Below are 7,324 nucleotides of genomic sequence, written 5' to 3' on the forward strand. Positions count from 1 at the left end.
AGTGGCAGCAGTTTCCACAATCCTTTCTTTTCACAATGCTACCGCCTTTTGTTTTTTTTAAATACCCACTCCTAACGCCGACCACAAGAGGCTTCTTTGCAAAGTACAGATTGGCAATCAGGAAGGGCAGCATGCGGGGCGGTTGTTTAGTGCTGCACGCCTGCATGAATGCAGAAACACCTTATCTGTAGAGAAGAGCAGCAGACAGACCGCCTTCTCTCCGTGCATAGTTACGCTATGGAGTTCACTGCCACGAGATGCAGTGATGGCCACCAATTTGGGCGGCTTTAAAAGGGGATTAGACAAATTCATGGAGAAGAAGGCCATCCATGGCTACTAGTAGTCCTGATGCCTCTATGCTATGTCCAGTATCAGAGGCAGCATGCCTATGCACGCCAGTTGCAGGGAACATGGGTGGGAGGGTGCTGCTTGTGGGTTTCCCATGAGCAGCTGGTTGGCACCTGTGTGAACAGAATGTTGGACTAGATGGACCCTGGGTCTGATCCAGCCTCAGGGCTCTTCCGATGTTCCTAAAATCAGATTACAGGTGGCTGAGGAGAAGGTAAGAAATAACTGCGTAGGCAAGATCTAAAATGGGCTGCCTGGCTTGCTCCTTTGTTTTACCAAGACATGCTGTGTTCCGCAGAGGTCCCACCACTGCTCTCCAGATTAATTTTCATGTTCGAACTCTTAAGTCTTCTCTGTGTAGAAGACTGCATTTCAATGCAAGCCCTAATTCAAATGCGACTGCATCTGACAATGATCAACTGCTGTACACAATTTCAGGGAGTTCTGCTTTTTAATTAGAAGCCTTCTTTGCTTTCCCTGAAGCACTCTGCTGCATAGAAGCAGATTAGTCATGTAAAAAAAATATTATAAATAGCATCTGTGGATCCTTCGTAAGTTTCCTAAGAGGAGGAGCAACAAAGAAATGAGTGAATGAATGCAAATGAAGCTGAGAAACAATGGTCTCTTTCGGTGGTTGTTTTTTCCCAGGTGACGGCAAAGTTCTGTCATGATGAGTGTTGAATAAAGCTTTATTTTGCTGCCGAGGTTGGTCAAAGCATCTGTCTCAGCCATTTCCTTCAGTTAACAGTGCATTTGGAGGGAAAATGCTACCCAGAGCTGATGAGAAACTGAGCACTAGTAAACTAGGAGAAAATACGCAACATTTTAATAAAATGATAAGGAGGGAGAGTGCTATTTGAAAATAATGAAGCTGCATTATACGAAATCAGAAGACCATTGCCCCACCTAGACCAGAATTGTCTCCTCTGGCTGACTCAGGCAGGGAGCGCTTTTCCCCATTGTTTTGCAGTTATAAACAAATTATTCCACACTGTACAAACATTAAAGGTAAAAAGAAGACTCAGTAGGGAGGAAGGGAAATTAAAGTAAAGTGGGGGGGGATCAATAAGTCAGGGATAAGTCACGGTGAACAGGTGTTTTTTATGGAGGTGCAAAGACAGGAAGAAGGTCAAGTGGAAGGGCATGCCAGTGATGACCGGGAGCTGCGAGGCAAAGGCACAGAGGAGTTCAACTAGAAGATTATACTGTAGAGTGGGGGGCAACTTTGGGAAGTCGGGAGGACACTTTTGCCCCCTAGATACCCCACCACCACCACCATGGCCTGAATTTCAGCAAAATATGATAGATTTGGCCACTGTAAAGTTCCATAGCTGTTTGCCACTGATATTCAGTGGCAAATCAGGAGTTATTTTGCCACTGCCACAAATTTCAGCAACACGGTAACTGCAGGGGCAGCGGTGTATCATGTGCTGACCTGAGGAGGAGCATATAGGGAGAAAAGAATGAGGAGCAAGGCACTAGAGATTTGAAAGTAACTACAAGAAGACCAAAGTGAAGATGAGAAGGAGAGGAAGCCAGTGAAGAGAATGGAATAACACAAAACAACAGAATGAAGTTTAATAGGGATAAATCCCAAGTTCTGCACTGAGGAAAAAGAAACCAAATGCACAGTTACAAGATGGGGGTACTTGGCTCAACAATACTACAAGCGAGAAGGATCTTGGAATTGTTGTCGATCACAAGCTGAATATGAGCCAGCAATGTGATGTGGCTGCAAAAAAGGCAAATGCTCTTGCAGGCTGCATTACTAGAAGTATAGTTTGCAAATCGCATGAAGTACTAGTTCCCCTCTGGTCAGCACTGGTTAGGCCTCATCTGGAGTACTGTGTCCAGTTCTGGGCACCACACTTTAAGAAGGATGCAGACAAACTGGAGAGGATTCAGAGGAGGGCAACAAAGATGATCAGGGGACTGGAAACAAAGCTCTGTGAGGAGAGACTGAAAGAACTGGGTGTGTTTAGCCTTGAGAAGAGAAGACTGAGGGGAGATAGGATAGCGCTCTTCAAGTCCTTGAAAGGTTGTCCCAGAGAGGAAGGCCAGGATCTCTTCTCGATCATCCCAGAGTGCAGGACACGGAATAATGGGCTCAAGTTCCAGGAGGCCAGGTTCCGGCTGAACATCAGGAAAAACATCCTGACTGTTAGAACAATACGACAAGGGAACTGATTACCTAGGGAGGTGGTGGGCTCTCCCACACTGGAGCCGTTCAAGACGAGGCTGGACAGCCATCTGTCAGGGATGCTGTGACTTGGTTTCCTGCACTGAGCAGGGGGTTGGACTCAATGGTCTTATAGGCCCCGTCCAGCCCTACTATTCTATGATTCTATGAATTGGAACAATCGGCAGAAAATATAAAATGAGCAGCAGCATTTAATACAGAGGCTTAAGAGCAGAAGTAGTAAGGCCAACGAGAAGACTGTTACAAGACTGTTACAATCATCAATGTGGGAAATAATAAAGGAATGACCTAAAGTTTTGGTAGTATCTGTAGAAAGGAAAGGCCAAAGTCTAGATATACTAAGCAACTGAAAAGGACAGGAGTTGAAAGAGACTGGACACAGGCAGAAAAGGAAGAAGAATAAAAAGAACGCTATGATTCTGGACTTGAGAAAAGCAAACAGTAGGATTGTGAAGAGAAAGAGACAGTGATGCTGGATAGGGATGTACGAAAGTCACTTACCTTTTCAACGGGGTGATTCGCGGTGGGGGGGAGGCGCTCCACACCTCTCCCCGAAATCCTAACCCAGCTGGCTCTGCTCCGCAGCAACTCTATGGAGCCGCCGGCCAGGTGCATTCGCGGGCGCCGAGTGGAGCCTGCGGACGCAAATGGCAGCGGCTATGGCGGCCGCCATTTGCATTCCTGTTTTCTGGCCGTGATAGGCTACGTAAATATTTACGTAGCCTATCACGGGAAAAAAAAAAAAACGGGCGCAAATGGCGTAGCAGCCGCCATTTGCGTTCCTGTTTTTTTGCCTATCACGGCAAAAAAACAGGCGCAAATGGCAGCCACTACACCATTTGCGCCCCTGTCTTTCGCTGTGATAGGCTACGTAAATATTTATGTAGCCTATCATGGCAAAAAAAGGGAATGCAAATGGCGGCGGCTACAGCAGCCGCCATTTGCGTTCCCTTTTTTTATTGTGATTGGCTATGTAAATATTTACGTAGCCTATCACGGCAAAAATAGGGAAGCGAATGGCAGCTGCAGACGTGGCCGCCATTCGCAAAGCAGCACAAATGGCACCAGGTAAGTGTCCTGTTTTGTGCGCCTTTCGCAGGGTGGTGGGGCGGGGGGCTTCGTTCCACCACGGATTTCGGGGGGTCAAATGCACTGCCATTCGGCCTCACTGAGATCCGTGGCGGAATTCTCTGACATCCCTAATGCTGGAAAAAGTTAAGAAGCAGGAAGAAAAAGAAAAAGCTCTGTTTAAGAAAATGGACATTCATCCAATGAGAGATGGAAGAGAAAGCAGCAAAGAGGGGGCAAGAGAAGAAGGGAAAAGATTGGGTAAAGAACAGTAGAGTTGCAGGTTATCAATGAGAAAGTTGTACTGAAGACCAAATGAGTGAAAATGGGACTGAGAGGAAGAATAACGACAGTAAAGAGAAGAGAGCCGTGAGGACCCCCTTCCAGATAGGGGGAAAGATGAAGAATGGAATCAATGAAAGAAAACTTAAATAAGCAATGATGACTGAAACCACCACAAAACAGAGCCTGAAAAATCAAAAAAATGAAGAGAAGCAAGGAGAAGTGAATGATCAACTGTACTGAAAGCCAAAGAAAGCTCCAAAAAATGTATCACCCATTGGTCACCCACTGCCAAGGGCCAGTAAACTCCACAGGGCCGCTTCTGTGGGTTGACATCTTTACCATCAGCTACCCTGAGTCCAGTTGCAAGCTCCTTCTGTCTCTTCTCTCAGAGCAGGGGTGGGCAACTTCAGAGGGCCCAGGAGCCAATTTCCGACTCCCACCACCTAAATCACCAAAGCCAAATATTGGCAGCAATTCAGCAGCAACATATTTACTCAGAAGTAATTCCCACTAGAATTCCAGCCTCAAACATGTTTGCATAAGTGCCTAAAGTTGCAGTCCTATACGCACCTGGGAGTAAGTCCTATTGAACGTAATGGGACTTACCTTTGAGTAGACATGCCTAAGATTCTGCCATTCATCTGAATAACATATTTCAGTTGCAAGGTTTGCATTCTTTATTCCCTGGATTTGTTCAGACTTTTGTATTTCCTCTGACCCATAAACAGTCATCTCTTCTCTCTCATATATGCTCTAACCCCCGCCCCCTTTAAATTACAGAAGCCAAAACCTGGACTCAGCAATCCCTTCGAGGGTGAGCAGATGTCATGGCCAATTCTTCTTCGTTTTTACAACACACCACTCCAATGCAGCGTAAGGCAACCAATAATGCACCATGCTGATTACCAGAGCATATAATTTAATGCCAAGTCACTGGAGAGGATGTGCGAAGGTGAAAATGAAAACTGTAATTCCCTCATCATCAGGAGGACCCATTCCATTACAGAGAGTAATTTTGTGTGCCCCCCACACACCCACAACCTTTGCAATGCACACAGTACAGGTGATGCTCACTCATGACAGAAAGGGTGGGGTGTAACATATGGTATTTTGAAGGAACTGAGAGATGGAAATCTTCAGTTCCCCATTTCAGCAACTGCATTGGTTTATACTCTATGTACTACAGAATCTGTGGTTCTTGATTTCATTGGCCACGCAAAAGGAAGGGATCTCAGAGAAGTCCGGCAGAGCTCAGTTCCCATTTTTCTGAATGCTGAGCAGATTCTTCTGTTCTTTTGAGTTCGGTGAATTAACCGTTTGGGTGCTTCCAGATGAAGCTTTTATCATGCAATTGCCTGCCTCATTCACAGAATTTTAGGGGTGGGGGTGTAGGATCCAGACATCTACCTCTTGTAAACCTACCATGCCATCCGCTCCCCACTTCTTGTTTTTTTCTTGCTACAAAAAAAATCTGCTAAGTAGGAAAAGCTGAGATATCTGCACGATGCCTTTTGATTGGCTTGGAGCCGCCCATCCAAACACAGCTACAGGGATGGCTTCTTCTGCAGGCTCTTTCGCTGCAGCAACAGTATACCTGGAGAAGAGGGTGCCAACTGCCAAGGGCTGGGTTGACATGCAGGAGACAGCCACGGTGCTCCTCCCTGCCCTTCCTCTTTGCTTAAATGAGCCACAGCTAGAAGCCCAAGTGGCACAGGGAACACCAACGGCTTTCCGGCTGAGGTCAAGGATGCTTCCTCCTGGATTATGGCAATATTGTGCTGGCTTTAGACTCCTGTCCAGCTCAGAGAAGTGGCCGTCTCTACTGCCCACTGTTCACTGCCTTGGAACGAGCAGCAATACGCTCTTTCGCCTGGGTTTTCACCATTTGTGTCCACTATTCCCATACAATCCCTGCAAGACAGTTTCTGCACGGGAGAAGCACAAGCCAAAGGAGGTGTGTGAAGAAATGCCATGTACAGAACTGTTTGTTTATGTTCTCTAAGGTTTAAATAAATCAGCCTATAGGCAGTCTCCTCTTGTCAATTACCATGTATGTTTCATATTGCAGTTCCTTCCCCTTGACAACTGAAAGGTAAAAGGCAATAGGCAAGGCTATATATTTTTGACAGCCGCAAGCGTGCACTTGAGCAACTGCGAAAAGACGACAAATAATAATAATTTAAAAAAATTAGGAAGACGTTTGCACAAATTCCTGGGTTCGAAATAATAATACATACATATATCTCCAGCCCCATCTGTGCAAATCTTGGGGCCTGAAAAGTAATTGTAAAAAGGGGCTGTTGAACGAGTGACAGCCCCTCCGAAGTACTGCTTGTGCATCGGTGGTGGGACTGTCACTCAGAAAGAGCAGCAGGGTTTTTGCTGCTCTTCCCAAGCAGCTCACTGCTCAATCACGACAACCCACGATGGACTGGCTCTGTCGGGTTTGGATGACACGCCAGCCCACCGTGGGGTTAGCAACCCCAAGAACAAGCCATGGGTTGTCAGGGTGGCTTGGTGGCCAAAAATACGCCACCCTGAAGGAAGCGGTCTGAGTTCAGACAACCCGACAGCCCACCATGGCTTGTTACCCACAATAGGTTGTCGTGTCGTGTGAACCCACTCAGAGTCTGTTGGTTGGTATGTGGTGTGCAAGAGGGGGACTGGAGAAAGCTGAGGAGAAGGTGGATAGCTGAGGCCTGGATCTTAAACTATTCCTTCCCTGTGTAATAACCACAGGCGGTGGCGGTGTTTTGCCAGGAGGCTACCCTAAGGTCTTGCCAGAAGAAGGTTAGAGAGGCAGGCATTAAAACTCAAAGAAATGGTCCAAGAAGCTGGGAGTACAACAGGAGGAGCTTTGGGCATCAGAGGAAGACTGTATCTCGGAGCTGGACCTGGCTGTGAGTGAATCTGGCTGGGTGGAGGATTAGGGAATTTGGCCTGAGGTTTAAAAAAAAGTAATTAAGAGGCTTGGATCTGTAGAGTGTTCCTCAGGCCCTGAAATATAAACATTACTGAAAAATAAGAAGCCCCATAGGTAGGATCTTTTCCCCACAGGTACTGGACATTAGCTGTGGGATACCCACGTGTCGGATGAGGCCTCCTCCCACCATGTGTCACTGGGCTGAATGCCTATTCTTCCCTTAATGCCTCTCCTATGTTGATGTTAAGATGCCACTCTTTGGGGCAGGGACCTTTTTGTGACTCAGCAAAGCACCATGCACACCCATGGTGTTACTTCAGTGACAACAATAGCAAAGCTAAGAAGGATAAAGCATTATATGGGCCTGGATTTCCTTATTTGTGAGGTGAATGACTAACACCACTGAGCTCTTTGGAATCCAAAGCTAATGGAACAGTAGTTCTCTGCATATGGAATAAAGCACATGAAGGAGAGACCCAAAACATTCCCTTTATTGCTGG

General features: G+C 46.5%; 1 protein-coding gene across 2 annotated transcripts in view; it reads right to left on the bottom strand.

Moving 5' to 3' along the window:
- Positions 1-7,324, bottom strand: part of DNAI1 (dynein axonemal intermediate chain 1) — a 232,862-nt gene that overhangs the window by 5,452 nt on the left and 220,086 nt on the right. The gene's annotated exons all lie outside the window — the stretch shown is intronic.

Source organism: Heloderma suspectum, chromosome 2, assembly GCF_057233095.1.
Source record: "Heloderma suspectum isolate Gila_16-S chromosome 2, 16-S_ref, whole genome shotgun sequence".
Taxonomy (NCBI): Eukaryota; Metazoa; Chordata; class Lepidosauria; order Squamata; family Helodermatidae; genus Heloderma; species Heloderma suspectum.